Source organism: Elephantulus edwardii, unplaced genomic scaffold (assembly GCF_000299155.1).
Source record: "Elephantulus edwardii isolate Elephantulus edwardi_28Jun2011 unplaced genomic scaffold, EleEdw1.0 scaffold00012, whole genome shotgun sequence".
NCBI lineage: Eukaryota > Metazoa > Chordata > Mammalia > Macroscelidea > Macroscelididae > Elephantulus > Elephantulus edwardii.
In genome coordinates, this window is record NW_006399762.1 from 25,968,422 (window position 1) to 25,982,302 (window position 13,881).

The following is a 13,881-nucleotide window of genomic DNA, read 5'->3' on the forward strand; positions in this document are numbered from 1 at the left end:
ACGCAGCTTGAACTTCTTCCTTCATCATCATTGGCTCTTGCTCATATGTTATTTCATTAAATTCTTCTGTATCTGCCAATTCCTTTTGAGACAATGACTCAGTATATTCCTTCCATCTTCTTTTAATACTTCCTGGATCATTTAATATAGGAAACAATAAATATTAGTTACAAATATAGCAAGTTAATGCATTAAATATGGGCCCTTTTTGATCCAAGTATTTCCTAAAAGCATATTTAGCCTGAGAGTTATTTTGTAACAGAAAGAGGGAGAAATGAGAAGCTTCCTGGTCTCAGAAAACCTTAGGACAACAGGGCAAACTTTCCATTGTTGCTCTGGTGGTGGTTCATTTATGCTGGTAAGGTCAGCTATCACTGAATACTGGAGTAGTCACTAGAAAGTCCTCATGTGACCCAGCAAACCTCTAGTCAGATTCCAGAAGCATAAGGTCAAATAGATAAGAATCTAAAAGCTTACTATGAGCCTCTAATTGATGCCAACAATATGCCTATTACAACTTCAGCCTGGTCACCAGCTCACTAAAGGAATAGCTTATATCTCAAGCTTTATGGGCTTCTGTGAGTCCAAACACTTCAGCTGTTGCCAATTTCTTATGCTGTGGCCAGTGTCTCTTGAGTTTAGAGGTAATGTTTCCCAAGCGAGGGGATGAGTCCTGTAGATCTGGTATATAGATTGTTTTCCTGGCCCAAGGGCCGTAACAATGACTAGGGATGATAGAAGGAGAATTGATGCTTTTGAGCTGTGGTGATGGAGATGAGTATTGAATATACCATGGACTGCTAAGAGAATGAACAGGTTTGTCGTGGAGAGGGTGAAGCCAGGCTGCTCCTTGGACGCAAGGATTCTGAAGCTTCATCTGACATACTTTGGACATGTTGCAAGGAGGGACTGATCCTTGGAGAGGGACATCATGCTTGGGAGGGTGGAGGGACAGAGCAGGAGAGGATGACCCTCTAGGAGATTAATTGATTCAGTGACTAGGGTAATGGGGGTAAGTGTGTCAGAGACAGTGAGATTGGCACAGGATAGAGCAGAGTTTAGGGCTGTTGTACATAGGGTCACTATGAGTTGCAGGTGAATCGATTGAAGAAAATATTTTCTACCTTCCTTTCTCTCCCTTTATCATGTCACAAAGTTAGAAACAATTCATAGTTGACTCTCCCTTACATTTCTGAGGCAGTAAATCACATGCGATGGTGAATCTTTCTCCCATAGTCAATAGTAGGTGTGAACAGTAGAGATGCATGCCCTTTGAGTTAGCAGTGCAACTCTCCATGGACTAGATCTACTAGACCCTTCTGTTACCTCACTACAGCAAGGTATTTACTGACACGGCATTTTATTTAAAGAGTATTTTCCCCCAGCATCTTTTATACTGTGACTAACTTCATCAGATCTCTGAGAAATGTTAAATGTATCCCTTCCAGCATAATAATAAAATCCAAACGATTGTGGCTGAGGAACAGCGTCCAGGATGCTATGCTGTCCTCTGGCTCCTCTCTGCCCACTCCCTCTGCAAATGTGCTCTGTTGTAAAAGGCAGGTTTATCTCAAGACCTTTGATTCCTTTATGAACCATTTTCAGTTTGGATGTTTCCTTCTCAGAAGCTTCAGTTTTAGTGGGGCTCTTTAGGAAAGAGGGTATTTAAAGACTGCAGGGCACTGTTTGTTTCCTAACCTTTTGACCCAAGTTTGGTGTCTGGTTTTCTCGAAACACATTCTACTGTCAACAAACGGCTATACCAGGACCACAAGTCCAGAAAGGTTAATTAACACTGGAAGAAGAAAAATAACCTGCACTCCATAGCTGCTGATAAGAAAGCAGCCGCATAGCTTCCTAAATTAGCTCCTGGAAATTCAAAGAAAATTACACTAGTAAGCATTATTTCAGGCATTCCCTTCCCTTAGGTGAACACCCTAAACTCTCATCTTCTACTGGTATTAAAAACAACTTGACAAAATTGAATGAAGATCAAAGTGTACAACCTTCTTTGCTGTTTGTTGTTGGTGGTCATTATACTGGTGACAACTCGTGGTGATCCCATGTACAACAGAACAAAATACTGTATCAACCTCACAGTATTGGTATACCTTAGTCCATTATGTGGAGAGGGCATATTTGAAATTCTTTTCGACCAAGGGGGCTTATCTTTCAGACAATTTTCTGTTCTGATATACGATATTTTCATAAGCTAATTTTTCGGAAGTAGAGTGCAAGGTCTTACTTTCTAGTCTGCCTTTGTTTCGAAGCACCACTAAAACCTGTCCACCATGAGTGACCCTGCATATATTTGAAATACCAGTTGTAGGATATGAGTATATCCATTACTCTCATTTTAACAAACAAACAAACAAACAAAAAATCCTCAACAGTCTAAGCACACACAAACCTAATTGCTGTCCACATGGAACTGGCTCTCCAATAGGCTTTTTGAGAAGCTATAAACCACATAGGAGGAGACAGCACATCTTTCTTCTGCAGAGTTGCTGGTGCATTTGACCCCCAAGAGAAGTACAGCCTTTGAGTTGCAAGCAGAGTTTTGTACACAATAGGTCATCAGAGCTTCCTGTACATCCCCCTTCTGTCTCTCTCATTGCTGTTAAGTTGGAAACAACTCTTAGCTAACCCTCCAATGGGTTTGCAGAGGCTGTAAATCACTCAAGAAGAGACTGCCCATCTTTTGCTCTCAGAGAACCTGGTGGATTCGAACTACTTGCTTTAGGGATTGGTAGTGCAACCCAATAGGCCACCAGAGCTGTCTTGTGCACACCTTGTCACTGTTGTAGTTGTTTTTGTGTGTATCACTGAGTCAGAAATGACTCACAGCTAACCCTCCAGTGGATTTTCAGAAGCAGTAAATCACACAGAGATGATTGCCCATTAATCTCCTTTGGAGCAACTGATAGATTCAAACTGTGTGCCTTTGAGACTGCAGTGCACCTTCTTACCACTAGGCCACCAAAGCTCCCCAGAACATCCCTTAGGGCCTAGCAATTCCACTCCTAGGCATTCACTATAGATAACTAATCCTTCAACACGTACACAAATAATACCTACAGATGCATAATTATTGTAGCATTGTTTAAGTAAAGAAAACTCAAAACAGGCTAAATTATATTTAGAATTGACACACAAATGGAGATTTGTACACCAATGTTCATAGCAGAATTATTCACAATAGCAAGAACATGGAATCATTCCAAATGTCCATCAACAAACAACTGGATTAAGAAACTGTCATATATTCACATGATGAAATTTTATGCAGCACAAAGGAGCAATGATTTAGAAAATACTTCATGACATGGAAGAGAATGGAGATCTTTATCCTGGGTGAACTAACTCAATCTCATATGGACAAATAATGTATAAGTCAATAATTGTAAAAATAAGAGGATAAGTAATAAAATGTGTATGAATATTCAAAGAAGGGAAAGCAGGGAGTATGAGAGTGACGGTAAGGAGGGAAAAGTGTGGAGATTTTTTTAATAGACAAATTGCTTTGCAAACTTTCATGCAAATTACCATAAAAATGAAATAGGAAAATTAAAAACTAAATAGCATTAAGAACAAAAACATAAAGTCATGCCACTGATTTTCCGACAGTAGAAATGGATCTATTTTTTACATTTATTTATAAAATGTATTATTGTCATTGTTGTTCGGTATCATCAAGTCAACTGATAGATGACCTTTTAGCCAGTTTCAGTAGCAGTAAATTGCTCAGAGGAGATTGCCCACAGAGCAGCTGGTGGAATAACATGTATAGATATGAATAAATATCTAAAAGCACAATACAGTGAAAAAAAAATCAGTGATATATATGTGTGTGTGTGTGTGTATAATATCATTTAAATAAAAACAAAATACTGTTTGTGGAACGAACTCACAGCTGCATATTCATTGGGTTTCTGAAGCTGAAATTGCACAGAAGGAGATTGTCCATCTTTCTCCTGTAGAGCTCCCGGTGGATTACAACCTCCAGAGAGTTTGGGTTAGCAGTGCAATTCCCTACAAACTAAGATTCCAGAGCTCCCAACTCTATGTTGTTGTTGTTGCTCTTAGGTACCATCAAGTTGAGTACGACTCATAGTGAACCTATGAATAGCTGGCCTGAATGCTGCTCTCTCCTGGAACTCCTCGTCATCTCTGACACACTAGCAGCCATTGCTGAAGTCACCATGTTAATCCATCTTGTTGGGGGTCTTTCTCTCCTTTGTTGGCCCTCTGTCTTTCCAAGCATGATGTTCCTTTCCAGGGAATAGTCCCACCTAGCTACGTGTACAGATTATGAAAGATGAAGCTTCACAATCTTTGCCTCCAAGGAGTACTAGAACCACATCCCATCCAGGACATATCTGTTTGTTATCTTGGCAGTCCATGGGATACTCAGTACTCTCTTCTCCAACACCACAACTCAAGGGTATCAATTCTTCTGTCATCTTTATTCATTGCACAGCTCTCAGATGGATAGCAGGTGATTGAGAAAACCATGACCTGAATCAGGTTGACGTTTGATTTCAAACTGACATCATTCATTGATCTTCAGCATTTTGGAGAGGTCCTTGATAGCAGACTTGGCCAATGCAATACATCTCCTGATTTCTTGACTACTGGTACGAAGGGTGTTGCTCGTTGAACCAAGCAAGATGAAATCATTGACTGCTTTACTCTTTTCTCCATCTATCATAATGTTGATTGTTGGTCCTGTGATAAGGACCTTTGTTTTCTTGATACTGAGATGTAATCCATATCGAAGGCTGTAGTCTTGACCTTTTTTTTCTATAATTATATTTTATTAATTTTCATAAACATTTACAGAGATTTTGGGTTTCCATTCATTCACCGCTGCACCATTCTCTCTACCCTCCTCCCAGTTTGTTCTTGTCCAAATGCCACAGTGCTTGTCAAAGCCAGTTCTGATTAATCTTCTTTGTCAATGTGTCCTTTGCCATTCCCTATCACTCCTTCCTGAGAGAGACTTCACCCTGAGTCATAAGGAAAAGGGGACAGCGTATTCTCTTAGCTACTTCCTGCTGAAAAGGGACGCTGTGGGTTTCAGGGTGAAGATCTTCTCTCACTACTCTAAAGGGCCCCTTTGGCAGTAGGAAACACATAGACTATTATGTAGATTGATTTTGGAATTTAGATGCACTCTTATTGATTGTGCTTGGCCATACATGTTCATATCCTTGAAGATGTATCATGGGGGTGTTGCAACCTAGAAGACACAAATTTGACTAACAAGTTATAAGTACATGAGTCAAAAATTATGGAAAAGTAAAAGAAAAGATTCTTTCATTGTTCCACAACCCCCCCCAGGTCCCCTCCACCATGCAGCCCTCGCTCTAGACTCCTGTGATGACAGAAACACCCAGTTATATATCTCTTTTAAACAGTTCCCTCCCTCCTCCGCCTCAGTGCAGCACACATAATTGAACCCATCTTACTCAGTCTCTCCCCAACCCCAAGGACAGTCCCATTCTACAACAGTGGCATCATGTAATATTTGTCACTTTGTGACTGGGATATTTCACTCAGCATAATGTTCTCCAGAGTCAACCATTTTGAATAATACTGCATGAGTTCCTTGTTTTTCAATGCAGCATAGTATTCCATTGTGCGAATATACCACAGCTTCTCTAGCCATTCGTTTGTTGATGTGCACTTAGGTTGTTTCCAACTGCTTGCTATTGTGAACAAAACTGCAATAAACATGGGTGTACATATATCTGCTTGGATGTCAGCTATGGTCTCTTCAGGGTATATTCCCAGTAGTGGAACTGCTGGGTCAAATGGTATCTCTATTTGCAACTTTTTGAGAAAGCGCCATACTGCTTTCCACAGGGGTTGCACCATTTTACACTCCCACCAACAGTGAATCAGGGTTCCAGTTTCTCCACAACCTCGCCAGCATTTGTTGCTTGCTGTTCTGTTAAATTTTGCTATTTTGACTGGGGTGAGATGATATCTCATAGTTGTTTTAATTTGCATCTCTCTTAGGGCTAGGGATTTTGAGCATTTCTTCATGTGCTTGTTAGCCATCTGAATGTCGTCTTCAGTGAAGTAGTCTTGACCTTTTGTAGCAAATGTTTCATATTATCCACACTTTCAGCAAGAAAAGTTGTGTTGTTGATGAGTCTTCCTCCAGTCTTGATGTTATATTCTTTTTTATAGAGTTCAGCATACAGGTTGAATAGGTATGAAGAAAGGGTACAAACCTGACACTTAATGATTTTAATCCAGACAGTGTTTTCTTTTTTGGTTCAGACAACAGCATATATGTCTAGGTATAGATCTATGACTGTTTTAATGTGCCATCATGTCACCCAAAACTCATTGTTGTAGTTGTTGTTGTTATGTGCCATCAATACACTGGTGACTCATAGCAACAGCTCTGAAGCCTGCCCTGTCTTAAACCAATCTCACAGACTCTGGCACACTTTACCTCCATAACCGCAGTTATTGTGTCAATCCATCTCATCCAGGGTCTTCCTCTCTTGTGCTGTCCCTCCACGCTTCCAAGCATGATGTCCTTCTCGAAGGACTGGTCCCTCCTGGCCACATGTCCAAACTATATGAGACAGAGCTTCAAAATTCTTGCCTCCAAGGAGAAACGTGGTTTCACCCTCTCCATGATAGATCTGTTTGTTCTCATGGTGGTTCATGATATGTTCAATACTCTTTTCCAGCACCACAACTCAAAGGCATCAATTCTTTTTCTTCATCTCTAGGATACATAGCAAATAATTGTGAAGACCATGGCCTGAATCAGATGCACCTTATTCTTTAGACTGACATAGTTGCTCTTTAGCACTTTGGGGAGGTCAGGAAAGCAGATTTCCCTGATGCAATTCCTCCTTTTATTTCCTGACTGCTATTGCCAGGAGTGTTGATTGTGGAGCTAAGTAAGCTGAAATTAAAAAAAAAAAAAAGAAATTAAAAAAAAAAAGTAAGCTGAAATTGTTAACAACTTCAATCTCTTCTCCATCTATCATGATGTTGCCAATTGGCTCAGTGGTGAGAATCTTCATTTTCCTGATGTTCAGCTTCAATTCATATTGAAGACTACAGTCCTTAACCCTCTGCAGCTAACCCTTCAGGTCCTCCTCAGTTTTGGCAAGCAAGGTTGTGTCATCTGCTTAAGGGAGAGTGTTGTTGAGTCTTCCTCCAATCCTGATGCCACATTCCTCCTCATAACAGAACTCAAATTTGTTCCTGAGGTGTTTTTGTTGTTGTTGTTGTTTTTTAAATTCAGGTAGGATAGACTTAAAGTCAAATTTGGGTTCCTGTGTAGCCACAGAAACTGAAATTTGACCTTGAGTCTACCCCACTTGAGCTAAAAAACTATCTCAGGAACAAGTTCAAGTCCTTGAACACTAATGAAGAACAGATGAACTGTGGCAAGAAATCAAGAATATCATTCATGAAGAATGTACAAGGTCATTACAAATATAGAGGGGAAAGAAAAGACCAAGGTAGTTGTCAGAAAGACTCTGATTATTGCACTAGAGCACTGAGAAGCTGAACAAAAGGGAGGAAATCAGGAAGTTAAGGAGCTGAGCAGAAGATTTCAGAGGGCAGCACAGGAAGACAAAGTAAAGTTACAATGAAATGTGCAAAAAGCTTGAGTCAGAAATCAAAAGGGCTGAGCTCGCTTTACGTTTCTTAAACTGAAGGAACTGAGAAACAAATTCAGTCCTCAAGTTGCAATTCTTAAGGTGCAATACTTAAGGATGCTATGGGCAGATGCTATGGGAGCTCTGGTGGCTTAGTGGCAAGAAGTGTGTTGCAATCCCAAAGGCACGTGGTTCAAATCCAACAGTTGCTCCACAGTAGAAGGATGGACAGTCTCCTCCCATGCAATTAACTGCTTCTGAAAATGCACTGAAAGGTCAGCTATGAGTCGGTTCTGACTTGACAGTACACAACACAACAGTCACCATTCAAAACTTTGCAGAATCATTCACAAAAACTAGAGAACTGAAATATGCTGTTCAGTTATCTTACTCCCTCCTTTACTGAGCTCTAGTGGCCTAATAGTAAGGAACTGTGTTATAATCTCAAAGGCATGCAGTTCAAATCCAATAGCTGCTTCATGGGAGAAAAATAGGAGATCTCCTTCCATGAATTAAACTGCCTCTTAAAATCCACTGGAGGGGTCATCTATGGGTCAGTTCCAACTTGATGGTTGTTGTTGTTGTTGTTGTTGTTGTTGTTAAGTGCCATCGAGTCGCAGGCGATTCATAGCGACCCTATGAAGGAGGGTCCTCGACACTTGGGAGCCTTTCATCCTCTTTCCAGGTTCATAGCGTTTCCGGAGGCAAGCTATTATGGAAGTGGATACCACTCCTCCTTCCAAGCTTGTTTTAATTGGGGAGCTCCACCCCACTCTCTGTCCGCATTGGGTAGCCAACCATTAATACATTTTTGATACATCAGTGTCACAGTGTTCAGCCTCACATTGGCTATGTTAATCACAACAAATTGTGGCTGACTTTGAGAAAAATCAGAATTCCAGAACACTTGATTATGCTCACGTGAAACCTACACTTGAACCAGGAAGCAATCCTCAAAACTGAGCAAGGAAACACTGCATGGTTCAAAGCCAGGAAAGGAGTGCATCAGGGATGTGGCTTGTCTCTATACCTGTTCAATCTATAAGCATGTAGATCTATAGATATAGAGAAACCATAGTCAAGTGGTGAATGACAAAGTAGAGATTAAGATCAGATTTTTTTTACATTATTACTCTGCATTACCTTTTTAAGTCTGATGGCTGTTGTCTTTATAAGTAGTTGTTTTCGAGAGTTTCTGGTTTTGAATGTCACTGAAGTCCCAATGCACCATACAGCAACCCCCTGGCACTGCTGAGACTCAACTTGGAACCCTCACTGTCCACACCTAGCTTGCCTAGTTTATCAACATTGCATAACGACATCTAAGTTGTCTTGAAAGCTGTGGGCCAACAAGACATTGACATGGAGGCGGGTCAGTCGAGGTCTCTCGTAATGATCAGTCTGGAGACTGCAACATTCATTCACAGTTTAGACCTATTCAGCAGCAGGCCCGAAACAGAGACATTGTAAATCCCATTAAAATCTCCTCCATTATGTGACACACTTTGTTAGAACAGAATAAGGGGTTCGGCTCTGTTGGACCAAATCAATTTGGTCTATGTGGAGTATCACACTTTAGATTCAAATCCCTGCTAAAACCTCTGCTTAGGCTCGTGGTTAACAATATTTTTCTGTCTGCAGAGATGACAGGCAGCCTTGCTCTTGAGCGGCTGCTGCAGCCTCTGCACCGCTGTTTTTTAGGAGCAGCTCCACAGATGAAAGGCTGCAGTCCAGCCACCCCAGTGTCTCCTGATTAGGCCCCAGAAAAGATGAATGACAAACATGTTTCCAATCTGCCTGGCCCATGCAGGGAAATGGGGCAATCTGGCCTGAAAAGGGATTTAGACTTTTGTTGTGTGCAAGAGAGATGCGGGATGGGGGGGTGAAGGAGAAGCTGATTTAAATCCGCCTACAATGCTTTCCCACTTGGTGATCTCTTAGATAAGAAACAGACCCCTACCATGCCTGGAGGTCTTCCCTCTGCCGCCTCTCCTACGGTCTTGGTCCTCCAAGACTAAGTCACATAATGTAAAGAAGCCTGCAATGGGTATTTTCAAAGCATGCTCTCTTTGGGCCAGAATCTTATGATGTGCTTTACAATTAATACAGTCAGCTTACAGAAGGGGGGTTAGGAGTCTCTATAGAAGGGTGGGAAATCTCCTCCCAAGCAATTAACAGCTTCTGGAAACCTTCTGGAGGGCCAGCTATGGGTCGGTTGCTACTCCATGATACACAACATCCAGGCTAGAATAAGCATCATCATCAGAGTCTACTTAGCTAGACAGTGACTTAATGTGAATCACAAAATTGTCCACTAGTTTCAGAGTTGTATAAAATGATTACAAGGTCCATTGGCAAATACTAAATGTTAATTGATTTACTTATTGAAGACATTGCAGAAAGAGTATTCTCAGGTTCTCCCCATCAACTAAGAGCGGAGCCTCACAGAGGAAATAGACATAATCCTGCAGAGTGTCTTTTAAAGAAAGGTGTAGGTCAATAAATCATTCATCAACTTTTATTACATATTTGTATGTTCGAGTAGGCAGGGTTGGGGTGCCCAATATTTTTTCAAGAACCCAAAAGCCACAAAAAAGGAAATGTTCTCTGGCACCATGCACTTTGGCGTCAAACCATCGTTTTCCTTGTTCAATGCACACACTTGTGTATTGTTAGTATTAAACTGAGGGAATAAATAGAAAGGTTCACGGAAATCTATCCCCTCTGAGAGTTCCTTTCCTGGCATGTGGATATGAGGAAGGAAGGCCTAGATGGCGGCGGCTCCCTGCTAAATCTCAGATGCCGCCTGGGTAAATCCCGGGGCGTCTCGCGCTGTTGGCATGGGTACAGTGCTTCTTCAAACACAATTATCAAGACAGTCTTCGGTGACCTCTTACTGCTGCCGTATTTGGGAAACAGCATTCAGATGCAGATTGGCCTAAATCCCATCAACCCATTCAACCATGGGCATGAGTGTGTGTGTATGTGTGTGCGCACACGCACCTCTGTGCACACATCACACATGTATTTACACATACAGAAATTCCCCCTAGATAATTTTAAACCCCCCAAACGAAAATTCCCTAATGAGGAGACATGCTTATTTTTTCCCAGGCAGTTTTGTCAATTGCTCTTGTGCTATTCTTATAAATATTTCATAGCAAATATTTAACATGGTTCTTCCCCAATCGGATCAGCTTTGAAATGCTCCTCAAAATGAATTCTCCCCTAACAATAGCTTGATGCAAAAGCTTTTTTTTTTCTCTCTCTCTCCCTCTTCTTCTCTTAAGCAGAGGCCCGCTGCCATAGCAGCACAAATATTCCTATTTAATGGAAAGAAAAGATACTTTACATTAATGCCTCAGTGGGTGAAGGTGGGGGTGGTGGAAGGCAGAGCACATGCGTACCTTGTGCTTCCAATATGGAGGCGAGGCCTACCTTGACCTCCCCTCCCCCAGCATGCCTGCGATTATTACCCAGCCTACATTAGGACCATAATGGGAAGTGACAAGTTTATGTAAATGATCCACATACGGATTTTGCTCTTGTAAAACAGAGCAGTTACTTTGGGCTTTCTAATTATTTCATGCCTTGTGGTTCTCTGATGGGGCAGAGATGACTATACTGTACTTGAAAAGTACCCTGTGATTGACAGACTTCTGTCCCCCTGGAGCTCATTAGGGCTTGGGCTTTGGAAGATGGGAAATAACCCTACCAGGCTCCAAAAAAAGAAAAGAGAGAAAAAAAAAAATAAGTCAGCACCAGTGATTCCGCAGATTCATTTGTTCAGATTTATGTATTATTGGGGAAACAGTGTTAGAAAAACACTATTGCCAGGCTGATCCAAGCCCATTCTCTGCACTGATGCTTTTGATTTTTTTAAATCTGTGTTTACAAAGGCTGTCTGAAGTAGAACTTGAAAGGTATGAAACACCAACAGGATTGTTTACCATGCTCTGTGATAGCTCCAAGAAGGCAGTGAGAAAGAGAGGGAGGCAGGGGAGTAATACTTACCATGAGGAGGACCCAGACGGCAAGCAGACTCTAACTGGTGGTGTCACCCTGTAAGCCAGGCATGGCCTATCCCTAAATCAAATTGGCAGAGAAATAAATTGAAATCATCGATCAAGGAAGTTTGGGTGATCTTCAGTTGAAATATAACCTGGTGAGAGAAAGACAAGTCCTGGACTGGGTCAAGATTGTGGCAAAGGAAAAAAAGCCCAAACAAAACAAAAAAATCCTAGAGCTCCACAGAGTTGGAGGGAATTTTAAGGTTCATTGGTGTCAATGTTCCTGTTGTGTAGTTTAGCAGATTAAAAGCAAGAGCAATAGCAGAATGCGTGTTCAGTGCAAACAAAACTAGGTGTGATCTTCCTACTTAATACTCACTTCTCTGGAGCAAAAGTTAGGGAAAGAATAGCGTCTGGGAAGACTAGGGGACTGTGAAGTTTGATATTGGGTAGATTCCAAGATGATAAAGCCAGAATCTGTTAGTCCAAATGATATTAGCTGTCACTGAGACAACCCAGACTCAGAGAAACCTATGCACAGTAAGCAAACTGTCCCCCACTCTTCTTGCTATTCTCACAGTTGGTACCATATTTGAGTCCATCATTGCAGTTATTTGCCAATACCTCTCACAGAGCGCCTCCCACAATCTCATCGTCCCTCTAGTCAACTAATCGTTATGATGTCCTCCTCTAGTGTTAATTCCTCCTGAGCATGTGTCAAACAGTGTCCTTGTGATCTACAAGATCTTTGTTAGTTGATTTTCAGGAGCAGTTCACTAAATCTTTCTTCTTGTGTACCTTACTCTGAAAGGACCACTAATACCTTTCCACCACAAATGGCATACTACTATTTGAAGTAGTAATAGCATAGCTTCTAATATCATAGTAACATGAAAGACAATACAGTAGGAAAAAGTGACATATCGGTGGTGAAATTCAGAGGTGGTAAGGTTAAATTTTTATTTATCACACTTAGACATGTAAAGTTTGAAACAATCTTCTCCAATATTTGAACTTGCTCTCAAACTGCATATCACTTGGTAGGTAGCAAAGAGGGGAAAATTGGTTATAACTCCTCACTGAAATACACTCAATTTCTTCTAATTTCAAATAGTTTCATTCAGATTGGTTTATATTCTTTCAGGTAAATATTCAATCAAGTCCCACATCCATACATCCATATCAGAACCTTTTGTCTTTTCTTGTAAGTGCCCCCCTACCCCTGTCCCTCCATGTCTACTTGCCCAAGAAGGCATCTGGCTGGGTATGTTGTGTGTTTTTTGCAGTAACTAGAGAAGCTGACTGTGCAAGTTCATATTCTTGAACTGTTCTTCAACTCTTTGATGTGTTTCATCTATGTCCTCTGTGTAGGAGATCCACATGTAGATAAGCCAGCTTCTTTTACCCTTGCTACCTTTACGGCAAGTATTTTTCCTTTGAACTCAAGAGATTTTCCTGGAATGAAAGAGGGAGAAGACAGCATACTTCTTCAAAACGAGATTGGATTAAACTCAAAGATACTAAGATATTTCGTTTCTTAGAGCTGTCATAACAAAGTATCACAAAGTGAGTGATTTAACGAACATAATGCATTGTCTCACAGCTCTGGAAGCTAGTAGCCAGTCATCTTATTCCTTCTGAAGACTTTGAATGGGAATCTGTTCCATATCTCTCACCAATCTTCTAGTGACCCTGTGTGGGTCCTTATTCCTGTATGACCTCATATTAACAGATCACATCTTCAAGGGCCCTGTTTCCAAACAAGATCATACTCAGAGATACAGGGCTTAGGACTTTGCTTTGTATTTTAGGGAGATACCATTTAATCCATAAGAATACTTATTTCTTAAAAAAAAGAATACTCATATCTTATTGTATAAACCCGTTATTGTAGAATGAGTGTAAGGATCCAGGAGGGTTGGGAGAGGCTGGGAGCAGATGATGTGGGTGTGCAGGTGGAGGCGGATTAATCATTGGGTTGCAAAATTTAATGGGTGGGTGGGGTGAGGGAAAGTGGAAGAATTTGTTCAAATTTGTATTTGAATTTGTAAATAAACTAGTAGAAAAATAAAAAAAAAACTTTAAAAAAGGTTAAAAAAAGAATATTTATTTTGTTGTTGTTGTTGTTGTTGTTGTTGTTAAGTGCCATCGAGTCATAGGTGACTCATAGCCACCTTATGAATGAAAGACCTGAACACTTGTATAACTTCTATCTTTTCTCCAAGTTCATA